Source organism: Lactuca sativa, chromosome 3 (assembly GCF_002870075.4).
Source record: "Lactuca sativa cultivar Salinas chromosome 3, Lsat_Salinas_v11, whole genome shotgun sequence".
In the NCBI taxonomy this organism is placed as follows: domain Eukaryota; kingdom Viridiplantae; phylum Streptophyta; class Magnoliopsida; order Asterales; family Asteraceae; genus Lactuca; species Lactuca sativa.
The window spans coordinates 3,538,763-3,563,624 of record NC_056625.2 but is presented as its reverse complement, the minus strand read 5'-3'; the positions used below and the strand labels follow the sequence as shown (position 1 = coordinate 3,563,624).

General features: G+C 35.4%; 1 non-coding gene across 1 annotated transcript; it reads left to right on the top strand.

Moving 5' to 3' along the window:
• Positions 1-23,509: 23,509 nt before the first annotated feature.
• Positions 23,510-23,617, top strand: LOC111877694 (U6atac minor spliceosomal RNA). Its single transcript, XR_002845511.1, has one exon. It is a non-coding gene; the product is annotated as a U6atac minor spliceosomal RNA (small nuclear RNA).
• The last annotated feature ends 1,245 nt before the right edge of the window (positions 23,618-24,862 follow it).

The following is a 24,862-nucleotide window of genomic DNA, read 5'->3' as shown; positions in this document are numbered from 1 at the left end:
AATTAGTCTTTTTTGATCACATAATTAATTCTAAATTAATTATTGATCAATACTAACTAAATATTATTATTCTTATTATTAATATATTAGAACTTATAATATATTAATAAACCATAAGTGTCTTATTTCTCTCATTTAGTCTATCCAAGTGCATGATGCCATGCAACCCAAATGGACCATGTCGGGTCGGGTCAAGTACATACCAAATATAGTTATGTACTTAGACACCATATCCAACAGTCTCTCACTTGGATAAGTCAAATAACTATAGTTGCAAGTATGACTTCAGGAACCGATCAACAATCGTAGCTCTTTCAAGGTCTCTCGGAACTGAGAAGATGATGGTGTGCCATTTTAGATAAGTGATCATATAATCCTCTGTTCTAGATATTAGCCGGACAAACACATGGAACAATGTCTTTCTATTGTCTAGCAGTTGTTTCCCGATTTCCGATTTGTTTGACATAGAACTTAATTGAACACATCAATTTAGTTCTGACCGGGCCCGATACATCGGTCAAAACAAAATCATCGAGGGGCCCAGATATCGCTTCTAATCCAAGAAGGAACAGATAAACTTTGACTCATATGTTTGCTCTACTACTTGTTGAATTACACACAAAGGTACGTTTTATAACATCGAGTTGCCAATCCGTTTTTGTACAGTCAATGCATAACCGACTCATAGGTAACAAATCATATGTCTAGTTTTGAAGAATTATATGATATTAACGTCTCACGATCACTCGAGATAAATTCCATGAAGTGATACTAGTGAGCGTGGGTTGAATCCAATACTCAGAACTTATGAGCACTCATGAGTGTTGTAGCCCCCTTTGTCCAACATCTTGGACCTCTACAAACCAACCCATGACAGTCTTGATTCATATGTACTTCCAACATATGATTGACTGTGGAGAATTTGAATAATATGATATATATACGATAACATAATTATTCTGGAAGTCAAAACATGCAAAAAGAAATACTAGTAAATGATTGACAAGAGATAGCAACAATTTACTCATAAATATCAACTTTTATTTGTCATCAATTGTCAATTGCATTTTACATATTTCAAAATTATCTAACTTCTAAAAACTAATATCATCTCTTAGCCCTATGCTCCTAGCATGCTGAAGATGCTTAACCCTACTCAGTCCCTTTGTGAGAGGATCTGCCGGGTTCTCATCTGATGATACCCTCTTTGTCACGAGAATTCCTTCTTCTATTCGATGTCTGATGAAATGATATTTTATGTCGATGTGCCTGGATCTCCCGTGATCCCTTGGTTCCTTTGCTAAGGCAACTACACTTTCACTATCACAGAAAATTTCCATGGGCTCCTTAATGGCCGGTACAACTTCAAGGTTTCCCGATGAAGTTCCTTAGCCATATAGCCTCCTTTGTTGCTTCACTTGTTGTTATATACTCTGATTCACAAGTGGAATCAACCAATGTATCTTGCTTGGAACTTTTCCAAGTAATTGCCCCTCCATTTAGGGTAAAGACCCAGCCCGACTGAGAGCGGAAATTATCCCTATCAGTATGAAAGCTAGCATCACTATACCGTGCTACTTTCAAGTCATCACTCCCACCAAGGGTAAGGACCCAGTCCTTAGTCCTTCGCAGGTACTTGAGAATATTCTTTACTGCAGTCCAGTGAGCCTTGCCTGGATTACTCTGATATCTGCTAACCATGCTTATAGCAAAAGCAACATCAGGACGAGTACAAGTTATAACATACATGATCGAGCCTACAGCGGAAGCATATGGGACTCGACTCATCTCAGCTATCTCTTCATCTGTACTCGGGCTATGAGTTTTACTCAGTCTGGCATTACACTGAGTAAACATTGGAAATCAAGGGTTAAGGACTTAATCCATCAAGTTATTTTGGAGTGTTTTTGCGACGCGGTGTATAGCTCGCCACGATGTAGTAGTAGGTTTCACCTGTGTCTGTTTTGTTGGATAGCTACCATGGTACAGTCAATGATTAGCCACAGCATGGTGGTTGACCGTTGACTTTGTGATCGGGTTGACTTTTATTCATGTTGATACAAGAAAGTGACCCTCTTCAGCTAAAACGGGCCTGAAGACCTCTCTGCCTTGTGAACCAAAGAATACTTACTTGGAGATTACTTTTGTCATCTTGTGAACCCGAAGCGATATAGAAGACCCGCAGACGAACTCAACATGAAGACTGCTATAAGTTACTTTTACTAACCTTACTTGTAATCACAGTATTGTCCGGTGTATCATTCAGGGTCAACGAAGTTAGTTACTTTATGTTATTTTATTTTTTCATGTAACTTTTGGGGTTCTATAAATAGAGCTTTCCCCTTCATGTATTCTTACCACTACTTCAGAGCTTATCAAATATAAAATCTTTCATCTCAATATCTCAAGTTATCTTAACTGATACTTAAAACCGAGTCCCTCTTCACTTATGTTGTTCATCATATGCTAACTTGTGATTGCATGCAAACCTTGTTACGGTTCAACTAAGTGTCTAGTTTAAATGCTTATCAATATAAACTTGTTCCTATTTACTTTCCTTACATTTCCGTAATCTAACTTATCTAACTTTTATTGTTGAGCTAACAATATCCATTGAGATTAATTTATTATTCCGCAACTTATTATCTCATCACTAACGTTTATCAAGTTTTTCTCTCAACAATTGGTATAAGAGCCAAAGTGGTTGCCTTTTAATACCTTTCAGAAAAATGGAACTCTTTTCAAAAATCTGATTTAAAAGACCTTCAATACCACTAAAGCTCATAAATAAAGGAAAAATGGCACAAGCTTATTCGTTAAATGTTTCACACAGTGTTAGAGGCTTTAATAGAGCTCTAATACTCTTTACAAGTGAATATCACCATTGGTCCCTGTAACACCTGTGTTTCTGAGCTTCTCATCAATAGCGATGTAATAGTCTAGGTTAACCTTTGTAACCTGTTTTGAAATAATAGAAGTGTATTATTTGAGTATTATGTGTCTCGTGCTTAATTGTGTGTCTTAATTTAATTAAGAATGAAAATAAGCATCAAAATAAAATATTATATAAAGCCGATATCTATGGATAATGTTGTAGTAGTTGAAACGAGGTTTCCGAATATATAAAGAATGCCGAAATCCGAGTTATAACGAAGAAGTTATGATCTGTCGAAGTTTCACGACAGAACCGACACGATGTTGAATGACGTAAAAAGTGAATTTACGTTATAGAGATATTTAACATGTAACATCCGAATTTCTAGGGACATTATCGTGTATGTTAATCTTGAGATTTAATAAGGGACTCGACGAGTTGAGGGACCAACTCGCTGAGTCGAGTCGAGTTGATCGCGTGAATTTAATGAATGGACTCAACGAGTCAAGGAGGGACTTGTTGAGTAGGTGCTGGGCAGAGAAACCCTAATTTCCCGGGTTTGAGGCCTATTTAAAGGAACTTATAGCCTCATTTGCGGCTACCCTTCCTTGAGAGCAAACCCTAAATGTGTATGGAGAGCCATGAGAGTCTTAGAAGCTAAAACTTGGAGTAAACTAGTGCATCTCTTGAGGAGAAGAGGAGATCACCCATCAAGAGAGCTAAAGAATCAGTGGATCTGGTGTAACTTCGTGCAAGGGCTTGAATAAGAGGTAAAATCTTGCAACTTTCTTGTTATTTTGCTTAGATCTTGTAGATATGGAAGATTAGGGTTTCTTCCACCATTGTTGGGACTTTGTATGTATAAGGTCTCTCATGAGGCCTAGACTTCAGATCTGGACCTTGTGAGGTCCAGAGAGTCCAAAGATTATAGCTTTAGTTAACCATAGAAGAGTTATTGTGGTTAATCATCCTTGTTAGAGTTATATTGGCATTATGAGCTTTATATGCCATGTTTAAACGTAAAGCTTGCAGCTTTACGTGACAATCGACCCTCAGGATGGTAGATCTAGTGTTTGGGGTGATGGATCTGCCTTAAATCGTTTGAATGAACATTTGTTATGAATGAACTCGCCGAATCGATAAGCCGACTCGACGAGTTGGTTAGGGTTTGTCCCGAGGAACTGAATCAGGCGATAGCTCGACGAGTTGGGGGTCAACTCGACGAGCTGAGCTGGACTGTCATGAGATTGCTGAGGAAAGTAAGTGCACTCGACGAGTCGCAAGGGTGCACTCGACGATTCAGGTCAAACATGGACTGTTAACTCGAGTTTGACTTCTGTTGACTTTGTGGCTTTGATCAACATAAGTAGTAGTAAAGTGGTCTTTTATCCACTTCAAGGAGTTGAAGAGAGGAAGAATAGCCTTTGATCATTAGAGTTGTGATTAGAGTATCACTTAGAGATAGTCATCCCTTGTGTTAGGCGGAGGCTAGTTCGAGATTCAGGAGCGGGGTCCTTACTTGTTGCTGTTCAGGTGAGTCTTCTCACTATACTTTACCTAGAGTGGTAAATAGAGTTATATGACATAGTATCTTGTATGTAGAGTTATATGACAAGGTATCTTGTATGCAGAGTTATATGACAGAGTATCTTGTATGCTATTTATGTGATTGTGATGCACTGCATTATTTCTATGTGATTTATGTTGTGTATGTTCCAGAGTTTACAGAGTTAGAACCGGAAGGTTCACAGAGTTAGGACCATAGGGTCCACAGAGTTAGGACCAGAGGGTCCACAGAGTTAGGACTAGAGGGTCTATAGAGTTATAGTCTCGAGTGGCTAATATGTGTTATATGTGGTATTTTGGGGAACTCACTAAGCTTCGTATTTACCGTGTATATTGATATGTGTTTCAGGTATCCCAGAGGATCGCGGGAAGGCACCGGCTTGATTGTACACACCAGAGAAAGAGTTATGTTTTTAGGATCTTGGATTATTAATGGAGTTGTGTTTTGTAATTTGAATAAACGAGATTTCCATACAATATGTTATGAAAAGTATGCGATTTTAAAATGAAAATTTTGTTTGAAAAATTACGGTGTTACATAACCTTAGTGATCTAAACGAGAATCGAAGATCTCATTGATATTAGTGCATTGGTGAAAAGACAGACGAAAACGGACGTCAGATGAAGAAGTTATGAATTTATAACGGAGTTTTCTTGTCCCGGCCTACTAAAAATAAATAATAAAAATAAATTCAAAATTAGCCGACGGAATCTAAACAAAAGCTGTAGAGCGTAGTCTCACCTATGCGTGGATATAAAGAACGTCGAAAACGGAGATCGTATGCGAAAGTTATGCATATTTGAAGTTTGATTAATCGGGTTACGCTAAGCATAATGAAGTACGCCCAGCGTACCCGAAATCACCTCAGCTACGCATGCAGTGACGTCACTCGAGCCATACGCACACCATGATGTCGAAGTACGCCCAACATAACCAATATTACGCCCAGCATAATCGAGGTTTCCATCCCCTATAAAAGGAAGTCGATGGCAGCCGATTCTTTTGCCCGGATTCTCTTCTCTCTCTCTCTCTCTCTCCCGTTTTGCATGCAACTTATACCCCGAAGCCCCGATATCATTCCCGAGCCCCAAAGCAAGCCCCGAATCCCCGAAGATCCCGAGAATTGAGATTCCCAAGCCGAAGCTCTACCCGCGAGGAGCCCGGTTTTTGTGAAGATCTTCTAGATCTACCGAAGAATACTACTTCTACAAGTCGTAGTGTTGTCCGATCATCTTCTGATCAAGTGAGTGTGTAGTTACTTTCTTCTAACGCATAATTACGAAGTAGTTTATATGAAATGCGTGTTATGTGTATATTTTGTTGTTATATGTGTGAAGGTATATTCACTTTCTTCTATCTCATAGATATGATTTATTCTCTATGAAATACTTGTTATGTGTATGTGTCTCATCTATTGTTCGGAATATGTATTGAATAAGAATGCTATACAGGTTTTAAACTATGTATAAAAATATATATTTTTATCTACTAATATGTTGGGTAGAACATGGGTAGATAGTTGATGTGGGATTAACAGATGGGAGGCCTTGATGTTGTTGTTGTTGATCTAGTTATTCAACGGAGTATGGTTAACGACCACAAATTCTTTCTAGACAGTCCTGTGGAACGCTAGCAGGCTAATAACCTGTAGGTGTTGTGAACGACGTGTTCACCGATGTACTCTATCCCCCTCATGGTTGCCTTTATGACATCTACTATTGAGGAAACCCCTTTGCAGTAATGTCAGTCCCGATGAAAATCCTAGATCAGGTCCCTTGAGATAGACGTTGTTTTAGGGACGTAAAGTGAGGATAACGGGAATGGGTAATCGGGTTATTGTTGGTTGATGAAACTAAATATAATTATTTACTACGAGTTGAAAACCATATATGCTCACCAGGCTCCCAAGCCTGACCCACTCAGTTTATTTGTATTACAGGTAGTGGCGTGAGGGCATAAGATGGATGAATCATCAAGTTATTTTGCTTATTAGACCAGTTGTTATATGTAACTATTGTATGGTCTATCTTTTGTTGTTTATGCTTTTGGGTCTGTATCGGAACATGACATTCCGAGTTTTGATTATATAATGAAAAAAAATACATTTCTTTATGAAATGCTCATACTTTGTTTTTTTTGGGACAAATTCCGCAACTCTTTTAAATCAAAAGGATTACTTTGAAATTATTTTAAAAGCATAAATGAAACCGGTCTTTTCTGGATGTGATTTTGGGGATGTCACAGTTCCAGAGGATGGAAAGATATTTGAAGGGGCTTGGAAGAGATGTGTGGAGATCTGTTGAAGAAGCACCCCATATCCCTATTCTCACTCCCATTGCAGCTGATGGTGCTCCGACAAGACTTAGAGGTGGTCCAACAGCCATGAACAGACCTACCAACGATGATCTAGAAAAGATGTAGAAAGATGCAGTTGTTTTCTATAAAATCTCATGTGGTGTGGCTCCAGATAACTTTGACATTATCGTCAACTGTGAATGCCAAATAAATTTGGGATGTGCTCAAAAATCTCTACTAGGTTCTGAACAAGCTCAATACAAGAAACTCACTACCACCCTCAATGAATTTACCAACTTCAAAGCTATTCCTGGTGAGAGTCTTGATGATTCATTCAAAAGGTTCATCCTCATAATCACGAAATTGTCAAGTGCTAGTACTGTCCAAAGCAACCATGAAACCAATATACAGTTCTTGAATGATCGAGGAAGACATTGGACTACTGCAAAGATGATAGTTCAGGGTGACATGAAGATTCAGACTCATTCACTTTTCTAACTCTACGGTGAACTTCAGGCTCAAGAGTCCACGATGTTAAAAGAATGTGCACACTTGGTTGGACCACTTGATTTAATGGCTCAAACTCCTCAGTTTGCTATCAAAGCTCGAGTCATCATACCAGCCGACATATGACAACTCTATGCAGTTATATAAAGCGGCTGTTGAGTTAGATAATGAGGAAGAATTTCACAATGGCATTGCCCTCGTCAGTCAACAGTTCAACAAACTTCCATCACCCACGTTTCACAAGAACCAACAATTTAATAAACCACCATTTAACCGAAATTTCAACACGCAGAACAACCACCAATGACATCCCATAAATCATCACCATAATTATCAGCCTCATAATGCTCCGCAGATAAAGGAAAACCCACAGACCAACAAATCACAAGACTCCGGTACTGCCACCGAAGACAAAAAGGATGGAGTTTTGGTCTATCACAAGTGTCACAAAAGAAAACCACTTTTCACGTGACTATAAAGAAAATGTGGTAAAGGATAAAGCATTTTATCTCAGAATGGCTCAAGAAATAGAGGATAAGGAGAAAGATAAGACAAGGGCATGTGTAGCCCAGGTTTTAAGGGATCATCAGGTGTGGTCCTCGGGTGATGAAGACGAAGAGCTTGACAACAAGAGGAAAAGAAAGAAGATATGCATGATAGCAGCAAGTGACGATGATAGTTTTACCAACCTGCAGATGAATTACTGCTACATGGAAAATGAAGGGACTCTCAGCACCGTCGAACATGTAAAATTTATGATTCAGTATAATGGGTATAGCATGCATGACTATGAACCTCACTTAGAAAGACTTAATGAAACATGTGTCGCCGTCCTTTCAGACTATAACAAGACCTTAAGATATTTGTCTTCTAGTATTCTTCTCACATGGTACAACTCTTGGGTCACCGTCCTTTCAGACTATAACAAGGCCTTAGATGAAAAGAACATAGTGACCCAAGAGTTGTACCATGTGAGAAGAAGACTAGAAGACAAAAAACTTAAGATCATTATGTTAGAAAAGGATATGTTGTTAGAAAAAAGATGATAGAATTCTTAGTGAAACCTAGTTAGATGTTGCTTTTAACCAACTGGATCTTGCCCGAAAGAAATTGTACGTTTGAATCGTTTAATTGAAAACTTGTTTAATGAAAGCGAGGCCATTGAAAACTTAGTTAATAATGGGAATGTCGATAACACATATAATTGGGGATGGTCCAATGGGTAATCTACCGAAGAGAAGTCTCCTCCTCGGTTCGATGTCGAACATCCCTATGTTCAACCAAATCGAGCCTTTCATTGTCCAATCAATGACAAGACCTTTACCAAAGACATTCGATTTCACTTCGGTGGACTTCATGAACTTAGCAACAACTATGTCATTGAGGAAATTCATCCTGAATCCTCTGGAAACTTAGATAGTTTCTTTCCCGTCATCGATACAATTAGTCCCAGCTCTCAGTGTAGTTTAGTTGTGTACAAAGAAATTGTTTTGGAAGAACCAAAACCGAAGACATGTCCCAAAAAATATGTCATTGACTTACTCTGTGGTAGTACAGTCCTCAGTACCACCAACTATCCCACAGACCTCAGTCAAGTCCATGACCACTCTCCAACCTATTTCACATGAACTACCCATTCATAATTTTGAGTTTAGACAATGTTCCCAGAAATATGAACACTCTAGTTCTGATGACTCAACTCCTAGGTCATTACCTCAAACAAAGAATTTTGAAAAACCTCAGTTAAATCCTTTTGATGTTGTTCCGCCAAAATTTGAAGCAAAATCGGCTCTGGAAAAAGAGATCATATCCCGATGTGAAAAACGGGAAATTGAATCCAAGAACAGAACTTTCAAAAATCAGGCCAATTTTTCAAACAAAAGGAATTTCGAAAAAAACACACATTGCAAAAAAAATTCAAAATCAAACTACAGTCGATGGATCTTGCAAAAAGGCATGTACAGTGACAAAATCTCTTGAACCAAACACCACTATCTATTTTCAAAAAGGAGTCAAGTCACCATCTCAAAATTACTTAAAAGAACCAACAATGAAGGGTATTTTACACACTTCATATTCTTCGAGAACCCCTCAATCAGTCAAAATGTCAAAACCTAAATCTAGGTCTTTTAACAAGCCTTTTTCAAAGTCACCGGACACTTCGAAAAAAAACAACCCAAGGACCAATCCAAAAAAGGAAACCACACCCTTCAGACTGTTGACCAAGTATGGGCTGTGGATTAATGAAAATAATCTCTTTTTTTTGTTTTTATCCACTGACAAAAGAGAAACATCAATTCCCACCTTAAAATGTTCAGAGGAAAGTTGAACATCATGGACATAGACAAGAATGGAAAAAGAAATCCCTTCATGACTTCCATATGCATATTGTTCATAACCAGCTGATCATGCAGGCTATATGCAAGTTTGGGTGCCCAAAACATATTATGGTTATAGTTGATGACTTCACTCGCTTCACTTGGGTCTTCTTTCTAAGACTCAAATCTGACACATCGCAGATCTTGATCAACTTCATCAAAGAGATAGAGCTTCAGATCGAACTTCCTGTTAGAAAAATAATAAGTGATAATGGCATAGATTTTACTAGTTAGCTCTTGAATAGTTTTTTGGTATCAAAAGGGACCAATCATAAGTTCTCAGCACCATTCACACCGCAGCAGAATGAAGTATTGGAGAGGAAAAATAGAATTTTGGTCGAAGTTGCAAGATCTATGCTCAACTTTAAGAAATTACCTCTCTACTTTTGGGCTGAACCAGTGGAAACTGCTTGTTTTGTTCAAAATCAAAGTATCATCTGCAAATGACTCAACAAGACTCTATATGAAGGTCTAAACAATCGGAAACCCAATGTATGTTTCTTGCACATTTTTAGTTGTAGGTGTTTTGTGTTCAACAATAAAGATAATCTCAACTAATTTGCACCGAAGTCTGATGAAGGCATCTTCTTGGGTTACTCAATAAAGAAGGTTGCATAAAGAATTCTGATAAGACAAACAAGACTAATAGTCGAAAGTTTCGATGTCAAATTCGATGACAATTATGTCCGCAAGATGGCTCCTCTTACAATAACAAAGTTCATCATGTAGAGTGATATCCCACCATCCTCGGGTCCATTAAACATAGTTGAAGTCAACTATGACGACCTTTTCGATCTCGCAAAGACTGCACATCTTTCAGAAATATTGGTGTCTCCGGTAGCACAACAACAACATGTAGAAGTATCTGGACCAACTCTTTCTGAAGAAAACTCTTTCAATACTTCCACCTCGCCGGTTGAGGGGGAAAGTTAAAATCCTTTGAAAGTCACAATCATAGAGGTTCCAATACTTGAAGATGCTGCTCCGATACCTATCCACAAAATGACCAATTAATCAAATGTTTCTGAAGACTCTGAGGATGAAGAAAGTGAAAATATTGATACTGATGTGGATCTAAGGATAATCAATCATTCCTCGGTTTGGGGGGAATTCCCATCATTGGTTAAGCGGGGAACCATCATCAGTTTAGGGGGAACTCCCATCTTCAGTCAAGGGGGAACTACCTTATTCAAACAGACCCGAAGACTCCTCTAAGGTAGGGGATATTCCCTCAAGTGCAGCCGCAAACCATCAACAATCACGTCTACATATCTGGATGAAAGATCACCCACCAGGCTAGATCATCAGGAATCCATATGCAGGTATCTAAACTCGTTCCTCTATAGAAAACTAATCATTATCATTATGTAGCTTTCATGTCTTCAATCAAACCCATAACCATAAAAGAAGCTCTTATGGAGCCTGATTGGATAATTGCAATGCAAGAGGAATTGGCTGAGTTTGAAAGAAACCAGGTTTGGAAGCTGGTACCAAAGCCTAAAGGCCACACTGTAGTTGGAACAAGATGGGTTTACAAAAACAAGTAAGATGAATAGGGTGCAGTGACTCGCAACAAGGAACAATTGGTTGCATAAGGGTGCAGTCAAATAAAGGGAGTTGACTATGATGAGACATTTTCACCTGTTGCAAGGATGGAAGTTATACGTATTTTTCTGGCGTATACAGCACACAAGAATATCAAGGTCCATAAAAAGGTTGTGAAGAGTGCTTTCCTTAATGGTGAACCGAAAGAGGAAGTGTATCTGCAACAACCTCCATGATTTGAAAGCTCAGAATTTCCCAACCATTGTTACAAGTTGGAGAAAGCTGTCTACGGGTTAAAGCAGGCACCTAGAGCTTGGTATGAGACTCTTTCAGAGTTTATTGTCAACTCTGGATACAAAAGAGGTGTGATAGATCTCACTCTATTTAGTCGAGTAAATGATAAACACTTGATGCTCGTTCAAATCTATGTGGATGATATCATCTTCGACTCAACAAATCAAGGGATGGTAGATGATTTTGCAAAGCTCCTGAAAAATAAATTTCAGATGAGCATGAATAGAGAGATTAATATATTTCTAGGTCTTCAAGTCAAACAGATCTCTTAAGGGATCTTCATCCATCAAGAAAAATATACCACTAAGCTGTTGAAGAAATTTTCAATGGATAATTGTTCCTCAAAAAAGGTCCCTATGGCCTTCGGGTATAAAATCTCAGCTGACCCTGTCGGAGAGTCAGTTGATCATAAGATATACCAAGGAATGGTTGGCTCATTGATGTACCTCATTGTAAGTCGAACGGATATTATGTTTGCTACGGGTTTATGTGCTAGATACCAGGCCAATCCCAAAGTATCTCACTTGACCACAGTCAAGCCGATCTTTAGGTATCTCAAAGGGAGTAAGGCCTTGGGTCTCTGGTACCCTACGGGTAATGACTTCAGTCTGCAAGCATTCATGTAACATTCCATTTAAAATAAAATAAATAAAATAAAATAAGTGAATAAATAAATAAATAAATAAGCCATAGAACCCCCGAGATGTATTTTTATATTTTTATATATATTTACATTTTATATGTTTGTATTTTATATTGGCCCTAAATTCGTAATAAATTATTAGAGTATTAGTGCAAGGAGTTAAATGTAATAAATTATGGAAATCAGGGAGTTAAAAGTAGTATTTTTGGGCAATGGAGGTTAAAATGTAACTTCCATACTAGTTATGAATAGATTTTTGGATGCTAGGGGCTGATTGGTAATTTTTGGACTTGTGTTGAAAGGATTTCTGGAGTCAGGGGGCGACTGAGTAAATTTTGGACTCGAATTGCAATGGAATTATGAGGGAAGGACTGAAAGTGTATAACTGGCGTAAGTTTGAAAATGGACAGGGCATAAACCCATCACCTCCCATTCCCTTGGCTCTCATTCAAACCCAAAACCCTTACCCTACATCACGTATTTCATTCGCCACCTTCTCACCCCGGTTGTGTGCATGTGTGGGTGTTGGATTAGCATTACTTGTAACCGAGAGGCTTTGGACCTAAAATGTATAACTCTCGTCCTTGAAATGGTGGTTGTCGCTTCCTTCCGCCATGGACCACCTCTGACCACCACTGCTCGAGTTGGCGATGGGTGGTGCTCGATTTACTAGTTATATATTTATTTAATTTGATAATCATCTAACTTTAGGAGTTGGAAACCCTAATTAGGGTTTAGAAAACTCTAATGTCAAGAAACCCTAATTTTTGGAGTTGGTCAGGACCCACATTAAAACTATTAATTAAACATAAAATAATACTTAATAATTCTCTATGATTAACTTAATGCAATATTGGAATTAATGGATTAAGTCCTTAAGGGTTTAAGTGTGGAACACTAACCCTAGTTATCATTTTATGTGAAAAAACCCTAGAATCGGATAGCTCTATTTGGACAATGATCGGGTGCGTATTTGGGTTGTTGATTGGATTATTATTTCGCTCGAGAATGACTAAGTTAAACCTTAATCAGTCATGCCCTTAAGTGATTAAGTCATTAATGGGTTAAGTGTTCTTACTTAACCCTAATCATTATTTTATGTGAAACCCTAATCGTCATTTCATGTGATGTGGACACTGTTGCAAGTGACTATGACATGTGATCGGGTATTGACTCAAGCATCTTCCTGTAGGTGATTGGAAGTGAGTCAAACCTGGTAGAGTTCTTCATTGCTTCAGTGACTCAAGCATTTCCTCATTGCACTTTCGGGTCGAAGGCACAATCACCATGATCGTCAATATGAAGAAGGCTCATGATTTGGCCCAAACAAGAGCTTGGATGGAAATGATGAAAGAAATGGTTCTTAAAGCTCATGTCGGAGAAGGAGCTCAGATAGGAGGAGACAAAATTCCCTCTCCCTCTTTTCTTCTTCCTCATCATAGCTAAAAGGATCTCTCCAAGGGAGTACCGAAGTGAGACTCAGCGTAGATCCTCTCATCAGTAATGCTGACGATATTTATACCGAGGTGAACAAGGAACCGACTACTCTAGACTTTCCAATGTTCATTGACCTCTAGGAATCTAGTGGCTCCAAGTTCTCCACATCCAAGCTTAAAGAAGAGAAAAGGAAGAATAAGAAGAAGGCCACTGTGTCAAGGAAATAATTCCTTGATCTTCAAAGAAAAATAGATCACCAAACTCCACTCCCTTCGATGTTTCAATCTCTTGAAGAACGAGTCCTCTAGCTTGAGGCTCGTGAAAAATTGACAGCTCAATAAGTCTTGCTAATGATTGAACAGAGTCTTGTGGCTCTTGATGAGCAAAGGATGAAAGATCAAGAGCAATTTTGAAGAAGGAAGAAGAGTTCATTTCTGAGGTTAAATCTCTTAAGGAACAACACTAGAAGGTGACCGAAGAGTAACAACAGAAAACCACTCTTTTCATCAACGCAACTCACAAAACATATGAAGCGGGGTATGCAGAACTTCAAACCACGATCAGAGGTCTTTGTAACTCGATCATTGCCAAGTAAACTTTAATAGAAACTCTTACCTTCTGCAAGGATCTTCCTTAGCACATCAAGAACCCGACTCTAATGATGACGAATGATGTGAACGGGAAAGCTATGTTCCAATTTTCCAGAATCCTCTCTAAACTGTATGGGTTGAAAGCTTTGTTTGAGGAGAACGTTAAGCCTTCTTCCTCAAAAGGAGAAAAATCCAAGACAGTGGACATTTCCACTACCGAAGAAAGCCCCAAATCCCCTTCTCCCTAAAGTCTTCAATCACCCTAAGTTCAATCACCTCCAAAATCTCCACCAAGACAACCCACTCCACCAAGGAGACGGCCATCTCCTCAGAGGCCAAATGATATGTTCATATCGATATATATATATATATATATATATATATATATATATATATATATATATATATATATATATATATAACATCATATTTTAATACATTTAGCTATAATTATGCTTATTTTATAACAAAAGGTACTTAATCTATTATATGTTGTTATGTAGAATAAAATACATGCTCAGAAGCAATATGGAAGCTGGAAGCAGGAAAATGCGAGCTTAGGCAAGTCGAAGAGACAAAAAGAATGTTGTTGGACAGTTTGATCACTTGTCAGTATTTTGTCCATATCTCATGACTCGTAACTCCGATTGATGTGAATCAAAATGATCTAAAAACTACATACAATTTTCAGACAACTTCCATGTTTTGAGAAAATGATAATTCATGATAACCACAACGTGGTGATCTCACCACAATGTGGTGAATGGAATCTTCGCGATTCTTGACGTTGGCTTGGAGAATACTGGATAAACTCGAGGGCCACGACGTGGTGGGTAGATTTTAGGCAAGTGTGTGTGTGTGTCTATATATATATATATATATATATATATATATATATATATATATATATATATATATATATCCGAACAATATGACGTATTGGGAGACTTGGAGATCGCTTTCTGGAGAAGTATTACGAAAAAACCCTCTGGAAAACCATTAGAAAAGGTGGAAATGATTGGAGCTCTAGATTTGAAGAGATCTAGAAGAAAACATCATCAATTCATTCGGTTTGATCATGTTTAGCTTTATTCCTATTGAGGTTTTGTGTTTGATTAGTGCCATAGAGTAGCTAATTTAGTAGACTTTTGTTTAGTTAGATGAAACCTAAAACTATGAGTTAGTTTCTTACATTATGGATTATATGAATTTGGTTTATGCATGTGCTTGATTATCATTACCTAGCATGTTAAAGTTTGCATATTTGTTGCTTTAATTCAAGTTAAGTGTAGCTTAGTGACCATTAAATTACATGAACTTGATACCTACTAATTTAGTGACCATTAAATTGATAGAGGTAGGAGTGACCACATCTTAGATAAGGTAACAACTTTAAGTGTGTTGGAGAACATAAATGTGATCATAATTGTGTTTGATTAATTGTTTTGACCACATATAATTATCTTAGATATATCTTACATAGCCCAATCATCATTAATAATCAATTATGTGTTTGCTTGTGTATGACCATTGCATAATAGAACATGAACTGGTAAAAATATTAGTAGATTGGACCAAAATTGTTAATTACATATAAATTGGTAACCTACTTCATTAATCCATAAATAAGAACTAACCAAAGGAAAAAAAAATATGGATTCAAAACTAAACGAAAGTGTTTTTATTATCTTGATTACATCCGTTTTTAGTTAAGAGTTTGTTTTAAGTTAATTTGAACTTGCAAAATCAGATAAAACATGCACTTTAGTTAATACTTTTTAGATTAATTTTTAGTAGTTAAATTATTAGCTAAATTTGTTCCCTGTGTTTGATACCCAACTTACTTTACTATACAATAGACTGACTAGGTACACTGTCTATAGGTGTATTAGTAGATAAGTAGTTAGGTTTATAAATTTAAAGCTAGACAAGTATAATTTGTGCACATCAAAGTTTTTGACATCGTTGCCAAGGAACAACTATTTCAGTTATTACTTTAATTACTTTAGGTTAATCGATCATTTTTGTGGGGTAAAAACCGCAAAAGTTAATTTCTACAAAATTTAAGTTTTCTGTTTTTTCTGTTCTCACGACGTGAGATTCACCTCTCACGACATGAGTTCATTACTTTTTAGTTTTTATTTATTTTATTTTTAGTTCGTTTTTTATGTATTTTCAAAATCTTGATGCTTTTGATGCTTTTCTTGGGGAAGCGGAAGAGGAATTAACACGAAAAGATAAAGGATATGACTCAGACGAAGATTTAAGGGAGCTGAAAAGATGGATTGATGACATCCTTCCTAACGAACCAGAACAAGTTGAGCTTGAGATAGAACATGAGGAATTTCATCCAGAAAGAAATTTGGAGGAGCTGGAAAGTTTACTAGCAAAATGCTCGGACGAAGAACAAAAATAACCAGACTGTCAAGAACAACGCCATGATATGATCTACCACGACAGGAGCTCCTAATAGTTCGGTTTGTGTTTCGACGCATGAGGTGACAATTCCATCTTTGAAGAAGGTTCTGAAGAATGATCCTTTTCTGAGAAGCGACCAACCGGTCACCAAATTTTTTTATTTTTTGGGACTAAATAGATGGTTGCTTGTTTGGCCAAAAATTAAAAAGAGAAGTCAAATTTTACAAGTTGGTTTGAAAAGAGTGTTCGATAAAACGGATGAACTAATAACGAGCGGATTGACAGTTAATTAAGTTGGGAGTCCAACTCAAGACTCGCACAAAAAGAAACGTTTATCGGGAGGCAACCCGATGTTTGAAGAATTTATATCCTTTTATTTTTATTTTAGTTTTTAGTTTTTATTTTCTTAGTTTATTTTTGGTGTGTTTTTATTTTTATTTTTATTTTGTTTTTAAAGACATGTAACCGGATGGTAGATGTTTGTTTTTTTGTTACAACCAATGGTTTGTTTTGTTCACATAATTATTAGAATGTTGAGAGAAAATCAAGCCGTGAGCGTTATCAAAGACCATACTTTTTGATTAGTGTTGGGTGACATTCGTGTGTGAAGATAGATTAGAGAAAAGAAAGAATTCCATAAAAATGGGTTTTAACAAAAGTCTTAATGAGTTAAGAAGACAATGGATGTTCACATACATAGAAGATTTGTTGAAAAAAAAATGTACTATGACAAGACCTAGTTTTCACGACGTGAGCTTCTATTTCTCAAGTTGTGAGGAAGATACCATCGCGATTCAGAATTTGATTTTAACTATCCTAAGGAATCGACACTAAGTCGCCAGGGTTTATCTGGTTTATTGACAGTATCGTTTTCGAGAGTCCGCTCGTAATATCTGTCAATGGGTTTTAGAGTATACCGGCTGAACACATCGTTCACAACACCTACAAGTTGCGAGCTTGCTAGCGTTCCACTAAACTGTCTAGAATAGTTCGTGGTTGTCATCCATACTCTGCTAGATGACGGGGCCATCGCTTGGGTCGTCGTTTGGCTCATCATTTAGCTCATCGTTTTGGCTCATCGCTTTAGCTCATCGTTTAGGTCATCGCTTTGCACCATATTTTATCACTCATATATCATCACTCATCATTCATCTCATCTTTCATCGCTCATCATTAATCTCATCTTTCATCGCTCATCATTTATCTCACCTCTAATCTACCCATGTTTTACCCAACATATTTTGTAGATATAAAATACATATACAGTTTAGATCATTTAAAACATGTATAAAACGTTTCATCCAACATAGACAACAAGTATTCAGACAGTATACACACATAGCACGTAATTTATATAAAATACTTCATATCTATGAGTACGATGAAAGTAACTATGCACTCACTTGTTAAAGTGATGATTCCAAATTCGGGCAGCACTTCGCTTTTAACGATTCTATTTTCCTTCGACGAAACCTAGCATTATTATCGCTAAGTTTTAGTCCAATCTTTATTGCAACTAATTATTAGTCTAGATTTATCATTAACTCAAAGTCTACTTTCATGATCTATCAAGTAAGGAACAACCAGGTAGGATCATATCGGAGGTAGGGTCCGTTTGGTATACGAAATATACTGTTTGGAATTCCCACTTTAAACACCTCACTAAATCACAGCCTAGACATCATTCTCGTAAGTAGATCAATCAGTATAACGACTTTGAATCACTGATAAATATTATTTCTAGGTTCATAATAATGATATTATATTTAAATATAAGCTATATTTAAAGTATGGTAGGTTTATTTCACTTACAACGAGTTTTATTAAAAACCGGGCTCCGCTGGAGCAGAGCTTCTGAGCCGAAAAGCTCTTTTTCTCGGAGCCTTTGTGCGCTTCGGGGCTTTCTTCTAGCGCTAGGGAAGTTTCCTAGGCTTTAGGGGGGGGGGGGGGGTTAGGGAGTCTAGAGAGGTTTTAGAGAGAGAAAGAAAGGCTTATGGTGGGAAGAAAATATGAAGAGTTCATCTCTTATTTATAGGGGTTTTCTCGTAGAGTAGAACCTAAGTTTCGTCTGTATCTTCCGCGTACGAGATCCGTTTTCTACGTTCTTTACATCCACGTGTTTGTATTTACGAGTACTGCAACTTTCATTTAGACCTCGTCGGCTAATTCTCATTCTATCTCTGATTTGCAAAACTGTATCGAATTTATCGCGCTCGAAGAGTAGGGACTAAGTTTCATTCATATCTTTCGCATACGAGCTCTATTATAGACATTTTTTATATCCACGCATTGGTATTTACGAGTACTACAACTTTCATGTAGATCTCGTCGGCTAATTCTCACTCTATCTCAGATTTACAAAACTGTATCGAATTCGCCTCGCTCAAAGAGTATGGACTAAGTTTCGTCCATATCTTTCGCATACGAGCTCCGATTTCTATGTTCTTTATATGTACATAACCCTTGTGACATATATTATAACTTGGTTAAGATTAATCCTTCTAAATAATCTTCCATTAAAAAGTCATTTTTGACGCTCATTGTCTCTAAATTGACTAGCCCGAATCTGCGGACGTTACAAAGAAACAGCTAGAAGAGATGATTCTGCTGACTAGAAAATCGAAATACACAACTGATGAGGTCCAGTATGAAATTGAAAGAAGAATCAACTGGATATTCGAGGTTAGAAATTTTTGGTGGATCCTGATTAGGTTCTTCAAACTCAACAAGTGAAATGTGAATGCTGGAAGGGGGAATTGCTAAGGCATGAAGTGACCCTCGACAGTTGAAGTGGGTGAGCCATGATGAAGAGTTGATGATAAAAAGGAATTGGTGAGGAGTTAAGGCTCAACGGAGAGCCTTATCTGTTCAGAGTTGCACCGGAGAGGAAGATCTACCAAAGAGTGAAGATTGTCTTTTGTCTTATATAGATAGTACAATGATTAGCTTTATGCTGAAATTTCATGTAAGACTATCCAAAACAATTATGGGTGCGGGTAGCATAGCCTCCCTAGCGACTCTTATTTTATATATGATCATGTATTCGTTTGTTCTATAAATAGATGATCATGTTGATCGATCTAAGCACACCTTCACAGATCTATTACCCATCATCCTTTCATTGTGTGTATTTTGATATATTGAAATGCAGAAGTCTCTTTCTCAGATTATTTCTTAACTTATGTTGTTCATCATTTACTAACTTAGTCTTGATTGCAAGCCTTGTTACAATTCAACTAAGCATTATTTACTTGTTTATATATTTTTTAAGATAAATTGTTGCTATATAATTTCCTTATTATTTTGCATTCTAATTAGATCCACTAAGATTAACTTATTCTGCATCTATCTCACATATTATCAAAAAATCTCTCAACAATATATATATATATATATATATATATATATATATATATATATATATATATATATATATATATATAAACATGTCACATATTATCAACAAATTTCCCTCAACAATAATATATATATATATATATATATATATATATATATATATATATATATATATATATATATATATATATTAGTAGAGTAGAAGTATAATATCTATGTACATGTATAAGTTGAGCCAAAAGTGTAGTTTCTGCATAGTTTTTTGGCGAACCAAAAAAATAAAACTTTAGATGAATAAAAACATGATTCACAAAAAAAAATATCGAAAAAATATTTCGATTATTCATTTTTACGATAATTTTGTTGTTAATCATTAAAATTATGATAAACATGAATTTTTGTTTGATTTACTGAAAAATAAATCATGAAGATGTTTTTTTTTTTTTGGAAAAAATCTTCTTGTGAATCATCTTACTTTTGATTCATCTATTAATTCATTTTGTTGATTCGTTTTAAAAATTATACATATAAAAGATTTATTCCCTTTCTACAAAAAATTCCTTCTTATTTGATCTCTCTCTCTCTCTCTCTCTATCTCTCAATATATATATATATATATATATATATATATATATATATATATATATATATATATATATATATATATATATATATATATATATATATATATTAGTTTATAACCCGTGGGAACTACGGTTACACGAATGGTCCCTATGGTTTGGGGTAATTTGTGTGTTTAGTCTCTAACTTATTTTTTTAACTCGGATGGTCCCTATTATTTGTTTTTATTACGCACTTGGTCATTATTGTTTGTTTTTGTTATGGGTTTGGTCACTATCTTACCTAAAAAGACTATTATTTAAATAAGGAAAAATAATGAGGCATGTAAGGTAAGGTGAGGGGGTGAGATTTTGGGTGTGTTTATTTAAATAAATTAAAAAATCAATGGTAAAATAGTCTTTTTAGGTAAGACAATGACCAAACGTGTAACAAAAATAAACAGTAGGGACCTTCCAAGTTAAAAAAAATAAGTTTGTAATCAAACGTGCAAATTGCCCTAAACCATAAGGACCATTCGTGTAATTTCCTCTAATAAAAATTTATAATTATTAATCAATTATTTTAAATAAGTCATTTTAAATAAATTATTAATTTAGAGATATATATCAAATTTGTATAGTTATTATAATTTGAAATTTAACATATAATTAAAAAAATGTAAATTTGTATTTTGAAATGAGTTGCCTCATATATTTATATGACACATGACATAATATTAATGAGAAATTGTATTAAAGCGACACTTGACAAAAAAAGATTAAAACTGTTCATATATATATATATATATATATATATATATATATATATATATATATATATATATATATATGAACAGTTTTAATCTTTTTTTGTCAAGTGTCGTTTTAATACAATTTCTAATTAATATTATGTCATGTGTCATATATATATATATATATATATATATATATATATATATATATATATATATATAGAGAGAGAGAGAGAGAGAGAGAGAGAGAGAGAGAGGTTAGAAAAATGATCTAAAAGGGTAATATAATTCTGATTTTATACATATTTAGTCCTTATTGATTTTTGCTTGTAAAAATAAGCTCTTTAACTTGTTTTTAGACATTCAATCTTTATGATCAACTACTCAATGTTATGACCGGCTATTTTTGGTTAAGTTTCCAATTTATACATATTTAGTCCTAAATATATATTTTGTTACAAAGTAAGACATTATTGTTTTGTACACATTCAGTCTTTATGCTAGTTTCTTTAGGTTGTGGTTGTGTGGCATCCATGTGAGTCAATTATTAATGAGGTTTTCTCATACATGGCTCGTCTCTCACTTATGTCAGTAAACCTAATTAACAAATCAGCCAAATAATGTTGGTGTCCTAGTTTTCTCCAAGAATAAGATCTCTTCAGCTTCAATTTAATCTATATTTAAAGAAGCCAACAAGATTCTTTGTGATTTATTTCTCATAACTCGAATTTGCACTTCCTAGACAAAATAACGCCTTGAAAAAAAAAGTTTAGAGTCTTCCATAATATATTGGTAGGTCGATTTTGACCATTTTTCGGAAAATGAGTTTTTTTTTTCTTTTCAATTTGACGGATAATTTTGAAAATGAACTTGCAGTTGTTAAAGATAAATTTTTTTTGTCTCAACCACCTTGAATTGTAAAATACTTAAACCATAGAACGATTAAGGTTCTGTAGCGATGACTAATGAGACGCGTCATGAACTTCTATTAATTACCAATAAATTAACTAGATCCCTAATTAACTCTCATATTGATAATTGTTCGAATTTGTCATTGCGTGTGACTCGAAAGAACTCTGCTATTAATACTAGTATTACCAACTATTATGAATTTAAACATTATTTTCAACAATTAAAATCTTTATAACTAATGTATTTTCTTCATCTGATGTAATGTAGTTCATAATGACCGAATGTGTACGAAAAAACAACAATTGATTTATTTTGTAAAAAGAAATGAAGAACTAAATATGTACATTTTGAGAACATAACTAAAATAGTCGATCACAAAAACGAAATATGTACAAAAACAATAACTTCAAAGACTTATTTTAGGTATAGAATAATAATAATAATAACTAACAATGTAAAAAAAATAAAAATTATATTACCCTTTTATGTTTTCTAAATGTTATATGAATTGTGTGGGCGAGGATTGATGATGGTTTTGTACTTTTGTAAGGTGAGAAGTTTTGTCGTTAAACGAAATACATATAAAAACAATAACTTCAAAGACTTATTTTAGGTAAATAATAATAATAATAATAATAATAATAATAATAATAATAATAATAGTATGTAAAAAATGATATTACCTTTTTATTTTTTCTAAAGGTTAATTGCGTGGGTGAGGATTCATGATGGTTTTGTAAGGTGAGATTTTTTGTCATTAAACTATAATAATGTGACACTTAGAAGTAGTTTCGTCGTTAAATTATAACGAACTGATATTAATCAAATGTCTTAACGGGCCCATATTTCTGAAGGGTACAAGTGAAATTTAATACCAGCCTAATATAGATTGTAGACACGTGGGCATGTTTTGTTGATTGCTTCGAATAAACATGAGCTTTACAAAGTGGGTGTTATGTGATTTGATTTTTTTTGTTCGCCCAATTTTGGGACTTAATGATTATACCCCGAGAAGCACTTGTTTTCTTGACTATCAATTTGTTTTTATTAAATACACAAGTTGTTCACAGAAAATATTTACTCTTGTTTTTTTTTTTGGACATAATTAGTTTATTCATATATAATAACGTTTTGTTGTATATAATAATTTATGTTTTATATAAATTATATAATATATAAAAGAAAATATTATTATCGTATAGGATAAAAAGAATTACATACAAATCAACCTTTTAATTATATCTACGTATTAAGTTTTGATGTTGTTTTTAACTCTATTTTTTTCGTTTCTTCATCTTTGATTATTGCTAATTCGCAGGTCTTTTGTTGGGTTTTAAATATAATATATAAACTTTTGTTATTAGAAAAAAAAATTTCTAGTGTTCGTTAGATGGAGAGATGGTTGGCATCTCCTCTCACGGGAACAAGAATAGCCTTAAAGCTTACGTGTTACATGTAACGTTCCAAAAATTTAAAGTAAATTTTTTATTTTGAAAACAATAAACCATACAAACAAGTTGTTATATTATTTAAACATCAGAGTAAATACTGAAATTGTCAATGCGAAAAACTCTGGTACATGCGGTGCAGTCACGCTGGACCTTTCCCTATCGTTCCGGAAGCACCTAAAACCATACACATAAAACCGTAAGCATAAAGCTTAATGAGCTCCCTAAAATACCACATAACATACATACAATAGAGATTGCTATGTGTCATCCATAGTCTTATAATCGTCATTATGCCATGAGTTGTATCATGGTCTTTACTTGCCAAAACGGGGGCCAAACCCTCGGTCTCATAGACAAGTGTCAAGAGCCACCTCCTAGTCTTTCATGCTAGTATCACAAAGACAACTAGCATACTACATATAACTGCAAGGTCTAAACCCTGGTCTTGCATATAATTTTTCAGGAGTCGTATCTAGGTCTTTCATGCAATTTCTAGGTGTCACCACCTGATATTTCTACATAACATCATCCTATGGGCAGACATTGGTGCCTTCGACCCCTTAGTATAGTGAGAAGACCCACATCTCAATCTGAAACATCGCTGAACAGGACTGCTCCGAATGTCAGCTCTATTGGTCACCTATTCATTGGAAAATGACCAAACTTAACTTATAATCAATATACCCAAAATACCCCTAGGTCAAAATGATGGGGTTTCAACATATCTACATTCTTATGTGATCATTCAACCCTAATTGCTTTGGATCTAAGTTTTTTTCTATTGAACATGCAAATTTAATACCAAAGCAATAACCCTAGAACTAGCATACAATTTTTGAAATTCATATGAAAATAGGCTTAGAAGATTACCTCACTTATTATATTATAATAACAAGAATAATCCTTGACTCTTGAAAGCTTAGTGCCCCAAGTGTTGCACCTCTAATGGAGTCACAAACACCCAATGGAAAGGATGAGAGGAGAGATGCTTAGAAATTGGCTAGGGTTTGTTTCTTTCAAGCATAGGCTGAAATCCCAAGTGCTTAGGGGTCTTTATATAGCTGTGGGCTGCTAGGGTTTCTGGAGGAAACCCTACTTTTTGCTTAAGGCTTAAGTAGCCCATGGACTCCTCCTTATGAGGCCTTGGACGAAATCTATAGGGCCTCCCTATATGATTTCGTTCACTCCTAATTAAGGAGTCTGTTAGCTCAGTTATGCAACTATCATTGATTTGCAAAACAACCCTTTCAGTTATTAATCAGTTCCTTTAATCCCAAAATT